Source organism: Dermacentor andersoni, chromosome 10, assembly GCF_023375885.2.
Source record: "Dermacentor andersoni chromosome 10, qqDerAnde1_hic_scaffold, whole genome shotgun sequence".
Classification (NCBI taxonomy): domain Eukaryota; kingdom Metazoa; phylum Arthropoda; class Arachnida; order Ixodida; family Ixodidae; genus Dermacentor; species Dermacentor andersoni.
In genome coordinates this window covers 17,328,493-17,342,058 of record NC_092823.1, presented here as the reverse complement: position 1 = coordinate 17,342,058, position 13,566 = coordinate 17,328,493, and the positions used below count along the sequence as shown (strand labels likewise).

General features: G+C 47.2%; 1 pseudogene; it reads left to right on the top strand.

The window, feature by feature from the left end:
• The first annotated feature begins 6,854 nt into the window (after nucleotides 1–6,854).
• On the top strand, nucleotides 6,855–7,649 carry LOC140213423 (uncharacterized; annotated as a pseudogene).
• The last annotated feature ends 5,917 nt before the right edge of the window (nucleotides 7,650–13,566 follow it).

The following is a 13,566-nucleotide window of genomic DNA, read 5'->3' as shown; positions in this document are numbered from 1 at the left end:
CACTGTACTGGAAACAATATACATTAGGTTGCCTTCGAGTAATGCAACTGCTCTTTTTTTAAAGTCTTGGTGCATCATAGTTGGGAAACACTATAATTCGCTGAGTCACCGTAATAAGGCCAAGTTTGATTCACTTGAAATCATAATTAACAACAGTCATGCGCAGCAGCGGTTATACTCGGACTGAAAGAGAAAAGAAAAGGAAAGCGAGGCTGCAGTTTCACCGGCGAGGCGGAGCAGTATTAGTGATAGCCAATACACGATGGAAGATTACACCACCGAGAGGACTCAGGCTGTGAAATTGAACTGTCTGCAACTATGAGGTCTTGTATATACTCATATAACGCCGTCACTTCAGTGCTCAATTCTTCGAGGTCAAACGAAGTTTGTTCAAGTGCAATATATATATATATATATATAGTTGAAGAAACGAAGGTGCACACTTACTAAAATTGCATCGTTAATGTTTTTAACGTTTCGGCCGCGGTACGGCCTTCGTCAGAATAAACATATTCTGACGAAGGCCGTGCCACGGCCGAAACGTTACAAGCAATAAAGATGCAATTTTCGTAAGTGTGCACCTTCGTTTCTTGAACTACCTGTACACCGGACCTACAGAACATTTAATTTAACTGTATATATATATATATATATATATATATATATATATATATATATATATATATATATATATATATATATATATATATATATATATATATATGGCGTTGTAAAACTCCAGAACAAATTTGGAAGCACGTCGAACAAGTTTATTGACCTCCTGCGCATCTATTTAGAGTCCCTGTTTCTGTGCTACAATGACAAGACCTGCCGGCAAAAAGATGGCATTTGCATCGGTTCCCAAATCACCCTTGTTCTCTCTGTTCTGTTCCTGGGCAGAGGGAACAGGAAACTGCAAGAGCCGCTAACAAAACTAGGGGTAACCATATGATTCCGGTGCGTAGATGACGTCCTTGTCTGTCTACCTGTTTCAAAATTTGCTGAGAGCTGCAAGAACGAGGTGCTCAGGCTTGTCCACGATGAACACAACGGGCTCCAGTTAACGTTCGAACTGCCGCGCGAGGATTGGCTTCAATTTCTAGACCAATATTTAACCTTTGACAACCAGCAAACATGGTGGACCTAGAAGACAAGTGAAAAAATAACTTTGCCAGATGACTCGGGGCAGTCAAAAATAATGAAGAGAAGCGTTGCCACCGCGTGCCTGCTGGAGGCTACAAGGATGTCACGCCAGCATACGGTGGGAGTCGGCGCTCGGATACAGGTCGAGGGCTTGAAGAGGAGCAAATTCCCGCATCATTTCATAGCTTCCATCATGAATGCTTTGCTTCAAAGAAGCCCTGGTGAGCAAGGTCCCAAGGAAGACGCAAGGGGAAAATCTTTCATAACCATGTCTTAAATGCACACAGGGTCACATCGACTGAAAGAAGTAGCTGCTACGTACGGCGCACGAGTGGTCATCACAGCACCACAAAAGCTAAAGGGATTGTGCGCAAAAGTATATGGAATGACCAGATAAAACAACACCCAGAATTATTGCACTAGAAACCACGGCAAAATATATATCAAAATGTTTATTAAAAAATAAAGTGCAGAAAGCGAGTGGGTGGAGTCCCTAGTCCAGGGCCCCACTTGCTTGAGCGGTCCCCCGTGCCTGGTCGAGGAGCGCTAGTTGCCTCTCCCGATCCTCGCTGGCGAGCCAAGTCTCCCACTGCTCCCTTTCGGAAAGTTTGCCGGCTATTTTTGGTGCATTAATTTTGGGTGGCCTGTTCTGGCAATCCCACGTAATGTGGGCGATAGTTGGCCGGCCTCCGCACCAAGGACAGCGAACGCTGTACAGCGTTGGGTGAATGGCATGTTTCATATAAAGGTTTGGAAATGTGTGCGTCTGTATTCGACGCCAGTCATAAGAATCCCGCCTGGATAGGTGTGGTGGACTGTACTTTCTTCGCTCGCGCCGTTGGTGCTCAAGGATGTATCGTGGTAAGAACAGGTTTTCGTCAGAGTGGACGGCCACTCGGTTGACAAAAGCACGAGCTGTGCCGTTTGCTCTCTCACTGCCCTCGAGTCCTGCGTGACCCGGGCACCAGATGATCATGTGTTTCTGCGTTAGGTTGGGTCCTAATAGGTGAGTGGTGCTGTGTGGTAACCTCCCGGTGAGGAAGAGTCTACATGCGACTTAGGAATCTGTAGGAGTTATCGACGATTGTCCCAGAGCGTCCCGATGGCTTCTGCGGTATTCGCAGATGCAGCTCTAGCCGTGGCGCAAGTCACAAGCCCTTGATCTGCGGCCGCTCCTACTACTGCGAGGGCGTACTTGTAAGCACCACATCGAGCGACATCTGTGTAGACTGTATCCGGGTTTCCACCGAATTGCTGCATTAACTTTCGAGCTCGAGCGCTTCTACGACCCCGGTGGTATTTCGGACTCATGTTCTTAGGGATTGCGGCTACTATGATCCTTTCACGAAGGACTTTGGGCAGAGATTCGAGTTCTTCTCCCGCATACTGTGGACGAGTAGGGTAACCTACGCGGCAAAGTAATTTTCTGCCAGAGGAGGTTAAGCTCAGCCTCTCCCATTGAGATATGAGCGTCGCTGCCCGTAGCTCCTCGTAGTTATTGTGAATCCCGAGGGCCAGCAGGCGTTCAGTAGAGGTTATCTGTGGTAGGCCGATAGCCGCTTTGTACGATGTTCTGATCAACGCATCTAGGGCTTTTAGTTCCGTTTTCGTGGGTTCTTGGAAAGGGAGGCTATATGTGAGAAGACTTAGAACAAAAGCCTGAAGGAGCCGGATCGTCTGTTACCTTGAAGCCTTTTACATGATAAGTTACTCTATGAATCATACGGGGGATCTGTTTCACCGTAGTCCTAAGGGTTTTAATGGTGTGGTCTACTCGTTTGTTGCTTTGCAGCCACAGTTCGAGGACTAGCATTTTCTGGACCTCCCTTATCTGGCTGTCTCCTAGCAAGAGGTTGACCAGCTCGTGAGTTTGACGGCCTCGATCTCGGATCCTGATCAGTTCTGATTTATCGGGAGCGCAGCTCATTCCGCTGCTGCGAGCGAAGGTTTCAACAACGGTCGCTGCTTCTTGCAGGATTTGTTGTTTTTGTCCTAACAAGCTGCTGGTTCCCATAGGGTAATATCGTCTCCATACAACGCGTACCCCAGCCCGGGTATGACGTCGAGCATTTTGGCTAAGCGTCTCACACCGATATTGAAGAGAAGGAGGGGGGAGGGAGGGAGTATCACCCCTTGCGGTGTACCTCTATTGGGCATGGGAAAAGGGTCTGAGCGCGTAGTGCCGATGCCTATTGTCGCGATGCGAGAGGTCCGGATAGAGCGGGCGTAGTCATAGATTATTTGTCCACAGCCGGGGTCATTTAGCTCAGATAAGTAAAGTTCATGTGAAATAGTGTCGAATGCGCTTTTCAAATCAAGAGCTAGGACGAGATGTTCTGCACCAACCGTGGTGTTGCAAAGAAATTCTTCGCGAAGTAGCAGGAAAACATCTTGTGTCGACAAATGTTGACGAAAGCCGAATATGTCTTTGGGAAATGGGTTGCGGTCTTCAATGTAAGACGTGAGACGTGTGTGGATCACCTTCTCAAATAATTTGCCAAGACAGGAAGTTAGTGATATCGGTCCGAGATTTTGTAGATCATGAGGCTTTCCTGCTTTCGGAATAAGCACGATTTTGGCCTCCTTCCACTATTGCGGAACTACGCCCCTCTCATGTTCATAAAAATGCCGAGTAAGCTGTTCTAGGTGCTCGTCACTCAGGTTCCGGATCATAGCATTTGTGAGCTGATCTGGTCCTGGAGCAGTATTTCTCTTCGCAGCTTGCGCTGCCGCGAAGAGTTCCGCCTTAGTTATCGGGGCGTGTAGCACCGCGTTTTCTTGCCCTTGGTATGGCAAGTTGCATGGGGGAGTGATTACTGCTCCTACGTACTTCTCTTTAAGCTTAGTGAGGAGGGCGTGATCTGTTCCTGAAAATTCTCCGGCAAGCTTTTGAAGGGTACGGTTATTGGCCGTTTTGGTTTTTCCTGGTTCCATTATGCTGCGAAGTATCACCCGTCTTGGAGGTGTGTAACGTTTCGCGAAGTGAGTCGCTAAAACTCGCCTAACTCGCTGCGTCTAGCTGCTGTGCGTAAGCGTTTGCCCGCTGGGATATTTCAGCAATCCGTCTCTTTCATGGCCTCACTGCGCATGCGCCGGGCCCTAGTCGCAAAGCGTTTTGGAAGGGGAGCCGGGCAGCACAAGCAAGCAAGCGCGCAGGATACACGCGCTCGAAGCAGCGAACCAACGTGCGAATAAATTTCTCCAGCTTGACAAAATCTCGACGTGGGCACAATGCCGACAACGTGCGTAGCGTACGGCTGCAACTCCACATTTGAAAAGGGCGGTTGCGTCGGTTTTTTCCGATTTCCGAGTGCCGCGAGAGATCGCAAACGACGCGAAGCTTGGATTAGGGCTGTCAGACGACTGGACTCGAGCGGCTGCCCTTGGAAGTCGTCGACAGTGTCAACGATCTGCGGAAAACACTTTGTGACAGGTACGGACACGTTATTAACACATTTTAGCCTTCTACGTATGACAAAAACTTCTTTTAACAGGATCACCTTCGATGTCGCCACGGCACCCGGACTTCGTGCCAACATTGTTCACATTTGCTAACAATCAGGATAAACAGACCCGCGGGTTACGCCGTTTTCAACGGGCGATGAAGAGGTCAGCAAAGCGTCTTCGGCAAGGTGCGTGCCATTTCTTGCGTGTACAGCAGCTATCAACGAAGTCTATAGCGGGCTCGATCGGTGCAGAGGTGTTGAGAACATGGCCTCAGCACGTCGTATACGCCAGTGTACCCAAGTCTTATCGAAGGAGGCTTTCTTCGCGTCTACTCGTCGGTAGCGCGTTGGTGTAATGTCAGCAACGATGAAATCTGTTATTATCGTCATACGTAACACGCTATGGAAAGAAGAATGATAGGTGTAACATTAAGGGATAAGAAAAGAGCAGATTGGGTGAGGGAACAAACGCGCGTTAATGACATCTTAGTTGAAATCAAGAAAAAGAAATGGGCATGGGCAGGACATGTAATGAGGAGGGAAGATAACCGATGGTCATTAAGGGTTACGGACTGGATTCCGAGGGAAGAGAAGCGTAGCAGGGGGCGACAGAAAGTTAGGTGGGCAGATGAGATTAGGAAGTTTGGAGGGTCAACATGGACACAATTAGTACATGACCGGGGCAGTTGGAGAAGTATGGGAGAGGCCTTTGCCCTGCAGTGGGTAACCAGGCTGATGATGATGATGATGACGTAACACTTCGACGAGCGTGCCCGTACGTGTCAACCGACGAGCACAGTGAAGGTTTGTGTGGTTCGGTAATGGCAATAATCAAGAGGGAAATCATAAAATTGCGATACAACAGCGAGCATGTGTACGGCTCTCGAAAAAGGTGAAAAGGTCGAACGCTTGGCTTACTGTTAAGGGGATAAAAATTGAACATTATTACGGAGTGCGTAGGAAATGTAATCTATGCATTCGCCAGTCAAGCTGCTTCCCCAGTGTAATGGTATAACCTGCTCGTTTCGTTGCCTACATAAACATGGTGTCATTTTATCTCTTAGGGGCTGCTTCACCAGGTGTGCTTTCTGCAGTCACACAGAGTTGCGACGGTGAGTAGAGTGAATTGACTGAGCAGCATTTCTGCTTTAAACTGTTATGCCCTAATATAGTTCACATCACTCTTCAACGTACTTTAATTTCAGGCCCTGGAGTGTGCATTTCTACAAAAGGCAATTAAAAGTAATTTAAGATGTCACTTTAACATACATTAAATGATTAAAATGGTTTGCTGAATATCCACTTATCAGACATTCTCTAGTGTAACAAAAACGCTAGTATAGGCCATGTGCGTTTCTTTCGCTTAAATCAGAATTTGGAGATACAAAACATGTGCAAGATTAAAGCTTTTTCTTATCACCGTCCTCACCATGCAGGTTACGGTACCTTAATTATCCTCAAAATGAAGGAGGTAAACATGATTTTTCTTTTTCATTTGGTGCAAGGGCACTTCCTCACCGCTATGTTTACAGGCCTTTACTTTGTTCACAGATATTCACACTGCACAGTGTTCCAGTCCGGCTGCTGCGTGTGCAAGCTTCTCCTGTGATACAGGTTGGTATTCCTCAGCATTAACAAACTCAGTAGTTCTACCTTATTTGCTTAATTTAATGCCGCAACAACCACACACAACTTTCAGAACCATCAACCAATGTTTGCTGGATGTTTTAGGAGTTCCCGATTTAGTTTATCTTACGGAACAGGAAAACAACTCACGCAATTTGGTTTTTTGAAGCAATATGATGGTACTGTATTACTGTGTTATTTAGTCTTTTGAATACCACTTGAGGTACATATATATGTAGTGTCTCGTCGGTATGTCCCCAATAGATACTACCACATTACTTTCTGTACTTGTCATTCGCAGGCGCACATGTAGATGGTGCTATGTTAGGACTTCTGCTCCTTCAAGATGATGGGGCAGCTTTGGGGACCGGCTGCCAAATGGAAATGTGCTCTGAAAATGCAATGTGCTCTGACCAAGCAAATGCTATCGCTGGCACGGAAGTAATGAACAAATTGCTCTGGGAAAATATGAAACTAAGAAATGAAAATGCTAAACTGAAAGCAGCATATAGGAGTTTAGAGAAATGCACTCTCTCATTAGAGAACATTGATCCTGCTTCTTTTAAATTTTACACAGGACTTTCAAACAAGGCAGAGTTTGCTGCTCTGTACAGTCTTCTACAGCCAAACTACAGTAAAATGAAATACTGGGATTGTTCAGATAGGCAGAGTAGTAGCGTCAATGAAAGGCAGCTGACATTAAAAGATGAAATATTCATGGCTTTGTATCGTTGAAGGACAGGGACCTGCTCAAACGAGGTGGCCAGAAACTTCGGAGTATCGGAAGCCACTGTTAGCCGCATCTTTTGCACGTGGGTGAACTTTCTGGATAGGCAACTTACTGCCATAAACAGATTTCCAACACTAGAGGAAACAAAAGAACATACGCCTTAATCATTCAGGACATTTCCTGATACCAGAATAGTGCTTGACTGCACCGAGGTTAGAATACAGAAGCCATCTATGCTGTCTGCTCAAGGACAGACATTTTCCTCGTACAAACATTTTAACACATGTAGAGCACTGGTTGGGGTGACACCAGACGGCTATGTGTCATTTCTGCCAGACCTTTGGGGAGGGCATGTGAGTGACAGAGAGATTGTGGAAACCAGTGGCCTGCTTCAACTTCTGCAGCGAGGCGATGGTGTAATGGCTGACAAGGGCTTCTGTCTGGAAGCTGTCTTACCCCCAGGTGTGAGACTCTATGGGCCACCTTTTAGAAGAACTCCACAGTTCACACCAGAGCAGGTTAAAGCAACCAGAAAGGTTGCCAGTGCTCGCACCCATGTTGAGAGAGTTATACGGTGCATTAAAGAATTTCATATTTTTGATAAACCAATTCCACTTAATGTGCTAGATCTAGCAAGCAGCTTGTTTAGAGTGTGTGCATTCTTGTGCAACTTTCAGCCACCAATAATGGAAGCACGAGAATAAGCTAAACTCTGTGCTCCTTATTAGGTAGAATGAAACTGCTGAGCATTTACTTCATTAACCTTAACCTATAAGCACCCAGCCTATTTCTTCACAGCGCCAGAGCTTTATCATATTGTTAAGAAGAGTTGTTCAGATCCGAGGTTTATCTGCCCCATTTACAAGTAGCATGAAGCGGAGCCGCAGCAGCAAAGATGGCAGACATTAATGACTATTTTCTCAACTCCCGTTTCTATGACATGATGCTGTTTCACAGACATGCGGCTAGTACGCCCATGGAACAGTCTGGCATCTCTAATATTAATGCAGTGAGTGACGACTCTTGTCAGTCAACATGGGGCAAAGCAAAATGAAATGTGCAGGTCAAATGGAAATGTTTGAATCTATGTGAGGCGAACGTTAAGCAAAGCAGTTTATCAGTTCTTTACATCGAATGAAGAAGCATGCAATATGGTGAGAACAAGTGTATGGAAAGAAAAGTACGTCATGCACCAAGCAGCATTTAGGGATTGTGTACGTTTCGTCACAGTAGGACATGCCCTTTTCTGCCTTTGTCGACTATTCGTGAACAAACACCCCCAATAGCACTTACCAAATGGCTAAACCAAACAATTAGTGAAATACAATTGAACATTTCGTTATCAGATTGGGTTGCTGTAGAGATATTTTTGAAGCAACATTATATGTGCTGCTTTTATGTAGGAAGCAATTTTTTTGTTACGCAGAATAGAGCTGGACATAAGTGGTCAGCATACTAGCTTTACACGAACCATTTCCTTGGTATTTTTATATAACCTTTGTTTTTATATCCACATATATGTTTGGCAAGACAGCAGCCACGGTCAAGAAAATTCTTGCCCTGTGTTGATTTCACAGGTACTATTAAGTCCATTAAGCTTCTTTTTAGCCAGGGTCAGAAAAGCCTAGGAGGATCTGCAAACAAATCCGTATTTAAATACGTAAGCATACCGGCGAGCCTTTGAACTTTCAGAATGATAAAATCCCATGTTTGCGACACTGAGAAGGGGGAAAGGGGATTGTTGCATTTTTTTTTACACAAAGCTTGCTCTGAGAACACACTCTTCAAGGGGTACATGTGCACTTTACTAATACGTTTACTTTTAGACGCAGAACACAAGCGGCAGCAAACTTGCAACAGTGGAGAGCGACAAGGAGAAAATACTTTTTAGATCATGGAGACTTTCTGCAACAGGTCCGCAATTGCTGGTTTTGCCTGCTTAAAGAATTTGTCTGTATAAACTTGCTCTAAACGTACGCTCTGGCGGCCTTTCCCCTAGCGAAGGCTTCAAATAGAATATTCGAAGACAAATGATGAAGTGATTTTTGTGAACGGGAATGGTACAATGACTACAACGAAGTGACCTCTATCAAAAAAAGATTTTGTAGGTTCAGAGCACTTTGATATAAGGGCGTTTGACTATATGCCCCTGTATGTTCATTAACATTTTTTATTGTACAAAATATCTATTTCTGCAACAAGTATGGGTTGGTTTGTGTTTATGCTTTTCAATAAACATTTTTGCTTCCACTCATCACACGGCTTCTAGTTCCTATTTACCATGTATGTGAAAGCCGGAATCGGTCTACTGGGATAACTTTCCCATCATATCTGACTTTCCTTACAGGACCCATATTCCAAAACTGTTTATGAAGTTGTTGTAATGAAATATTCATGTAATAGCTGTTGGAACATTCGACTGCTGTTATAGATTGGTTTTATCAGTTGATGTGGCCGATGTGCAAGTATAGATCTATATAATCAACGGCTCCAAAAATATTTGGCCATAAGAAATAGTCAGAATATTTCTGTGTTTAGTTAGTTCTTCCCAGGATTTAAGAGAATACAAAATGTAGAATAATTTTGTAAATACACCAATCTAAATGAGCCCTACAGATGTGCAATTTTACGATAAAATTGTAAAAGTTGGTAGATATGAGCTTCCTGTTATTATTATTATTATTATTATTATTATTATTATTATTAATATTATTATTGTAAGGAGGTTTATTGGACGAGTCCAACAAACAGGCGGTAGCTCTGAAGAAGTAGGTCGGGAGAACAAGATAGTGGTGTTCGAGCGCCGATCTCGTGCCCTTCGCTCTTGATGATGATCGGGATGTCATTATCTTCCTTTCTTCATTACAATTGCCCCCTCTAGAAAGGTGGAGCCATCCTGGCGATCTAACAGGTGGGGACAAGAGGGTCGAAGTACGGCTTGAGGCGGTCTACGTGAACAACATCACGTCAACGACGACGACGGTCGCCGTGCAGCGTAAGAGGTTCAATGACGTAGTTTACGGGCGAAGTACGCTCGACGACGCGGTAGGGACCATGATAATTTGGGAGTAGTTTGGACGACAAGCCAGGGGTGCAGGGTGGTACAAGCAGCCACACAAGTGCTCCAGGAGCGAATGTTGTGGCAGGAGAGTGGTCACCATCGCGAGCGTTTTTCTGGCGTTGTTGGTCGGCTGTAGTAAAGCGCTTGGCTAGTTGTCGGCAATATTCAGCGTAACGGGCGGCTTCCGACTCGGGCGTGCACTCTGAGGCATCTGGTGCGTATGGCAGCAACGTGTCGATAGTGTGCGTCGGCTGGCGACCGTACAGAAGGAAGAAGGGGGAATACCCGGTTGTGACTTGCGTAGCGGTGTTGTACGCGTATGTCACAAATGGAAGATCCAGGCCCCAGTTTGTCTGATCAGAGGCAACATGTGTCGCAAGCATGTCGCCCAGTGTCCGATTAAACCGCTCAGTGAGACCGTTCGTCTGAGGGTGGTAGGCAGTACACGTCCGATGTACAATGTTGCACTGGTGGAGAAGTGCTTGGATTACATCAGAGAGAAATACGCGGCCACGGTCACTGAGGAGTTCGCGAGGACGACCGTGTCGAAGCGCAAAACGCTGGAGGATGAAAGAGGCGACGTCCTGTGCTGTCGCCGTGGGAAGAGCAGCGGTTTCGGCGTATCGTGTAAGGTGGTAGACAGCAATGATAGCCCGTCGGTTTCCCGCCGTGGTCAAAGGTAAAGGTCCATAAAGGTCAATTCCAACGCGGTCGAATGGGCGGTCTGGGCACGGAAGGGGCTGTATGAACCTGCGGCAGGATGCGGTTGTTTTTTTCGTCGCTGACACTCGTGGCAGCCGCGAATGAACTTGCGGACAAAGCGAAACATTCCGCGCCAGTAGTACCTTTTGCGTAAGCGTTCATAGGCCTTGAAGACACCGCCGTGAGCACACTGCGGCTCGGAGTGAAAGGACGCGCAGATTGCAGAGCGCAGCGTTCTGGGGATAACTAGGAACCACTTCCTACCATCTGGCGAGTAGATGCGCCGGTACAAGAGGCCATCATGGATGCTGAAGTGCGAAGCTTGGCGTCGCAGTGTTCGAGTGGTCGAAAGGGTGGGTGCCTCGGATAAAACGTCAAGAAGCGAAGCGATCCAGGGATCGTGGCGCTGTGCAGAGGAGATGGTGGCGACGTCAAGAGCTGACAATGGGTGGTCTATAATGGATATGGACGCAGTTCCGGTGGATAGTGGTGACCGCGACAGTGCATCAGCATCGGCATGCTTGCGTCCGGAACGATATATAACGCGGATGTCAAACTCTTGAAGTCGAAGAGCCCAGCGGGCAAGGCGACCTGACGGATCCTTCAACGAAGACAACCAACATAATGCATAATGGTCCGTAACTACATCAAATGTGCGGCCATATAAGTAAGGGCGGAACTTGGCAAGTGCCCATACTATTGCCAAGCATTCTTTCTCGGTGACGCTATAGTTTGACTCAGCCTTGGTGAGCGTTCTGCTGGCGTATGCGACGACATACTCTGCGAACCCAGGCTTTCGTTGTGCGAGAACAGCACCGAGGCCGACACCACTGGCGTCTGTGTGCACCTCAGTTGCGGCCGTGGGATCGTAGTGGCGCAGTATAGGTGGTGACGTCAGGAGACGGCGAAGGGTGGAGAAGGCTTGGTCACACTCAGAAGACCATGACGAAAGATTGGAGGCGCTGCTTAAAAGTTGGGTCAAAGGCGCAATTATAGAGGCGAAGTTGCGCACAAACCGACGAAAGTAGGAGCACAACCCTATGAAGCTTCGTAACTGCTTTAGAGTCGTCGGTTTGGGGAAGTCGGTCACGGCACGTAGTTTAGCCGGGTCCGGAAGCACGCCGTCCTTTGACACGACGTGACCGAGAATTGTAAGTTTTCGCGCAGCAAAGCGGCACTTCTTGAGATTTAGTTGCAGCTGAGCGGTCTTCAGACACGTCAGGACATGGTTGAGGCGTTCCAGATGGGTTGCGAAATCTGGCGCAAAGACAACAATGTCGTCGAGGTAGCAGAGACACATGTGCCACTTCAAACCCCGCAGAACCGAGTCCATCATGCGCTCGAATGTGGCAGGCGCATTGCAGAGGCCGAAGGGCATGACATTGAATTCATATAGACCGTCAGGCGTGACGAAGGCTGTCTCTGAACGGTCGGCCTCTGCTAAAGGCACCTGCCAATACCCGGAACGCAAATCTAACGATGAAAAAAACTCGGCACCTTGTAGGCAATCAAGGGCATCGTCAATTCTGGGTAACGGGTACACGTCTTTTCAAGTGACCTTGTTTAGGCGCCGGTAATCCACGCAGAAGTGAATTGATCCATCCTTTTTTTTTACGAGAACCACAGGTGATGCCCATGGACTTTGTGAAGGGCGAATAACGTCGCGTTTAAGCATATCGTCAACCTGGTCGCTAATAACTTGACGTTCCGCGGTGGAGACACGGTAAGGGCGTTGTCGCACTGGCGAGTTGGAGCCGGTTTCGATGTAGTGAACAATGGTAGAAGTTCGGCCAAGGGCACGTTGGGCAACATCGAAAGAGTCGCGGAACTTGTAGAGCAGCTGAAGAAGAGCAGAGCGTTCAAATGGTGACAGTCCGTCTGCGATCGATGAATCGAATAGGTCGGCAGCTGGTACATCAGAAGGATTAAGAGCACTGACGACGTCGAGGTCGCGTCGAGCTGAATCATGCTGCACGGAAAAAGTTTGGCCGATATCAATGGGTTGCACGCATCCAAGGGATTCAACTTTAAGCAGTTTGATGGGATACGGAAGAGGATTTGTGAGGCAGAGAGCGCTTGTTCCATTCGAAATAGAGAGGGTCGAATAAGGCAGAAGAAGTGGCTTCCGACTTAGAAGGAGGCGTGATGGTTCAAAGAATGCAGCTTCATCACATATGCTGTTGCAGAACACGAGGAGCAAAACAGCTGCTGTCGGCGGTATTTCTGTATCTTCTGTTACGACTAGTTTGTGTGCGGCTTGATGAGCGGGGTTGTAGGACTGGTCACACAATGGGAAGAGCTCAAGCTCAGATCTGGCACAATCAATAACGGCGTGATTATACAATAAAAAGTCCCAGCCAAGTATGATGTCGTGCGAGCAGGATGAAAGGACGATAAACTGAACAATGTAGAGCTCTTTAGCGACAATAAGTCGAGCAGTGCAGGCAGCTATAGGCCGAACAGGGTCTCCATTCTCTGTACGTAAGGGCATCATCTCAAGAGGCGTGGTCACCTTCCGAAGCTTGCGGCAAAGGGTGGCGTCTATAACAGAAACGGCAGCACCGGTATCCACAAGAGCATATGCGCGGGTGCCTTCTACAAAAACTTCGACAATATTTGACGGCAAAGTTCGAGGACTTGAGCATTTCGACCGCGCAGTTCTTTCCTCACGAACTGCGGGGGCTAGTTTCCCTCATTTTTAGGGGCTAGTCGACGACGCATGGGCGACAAGGAGCGGCGACGGGGTGAAGGTGAGCGACGAGACGTGGGTGGCGGATAGTCACGTGAAGACGTGCTTGTTTGGGGACCCGGACCTTCATAACGAGAGCGGGGACGATCCATGTAGTTCTGCGAACGGG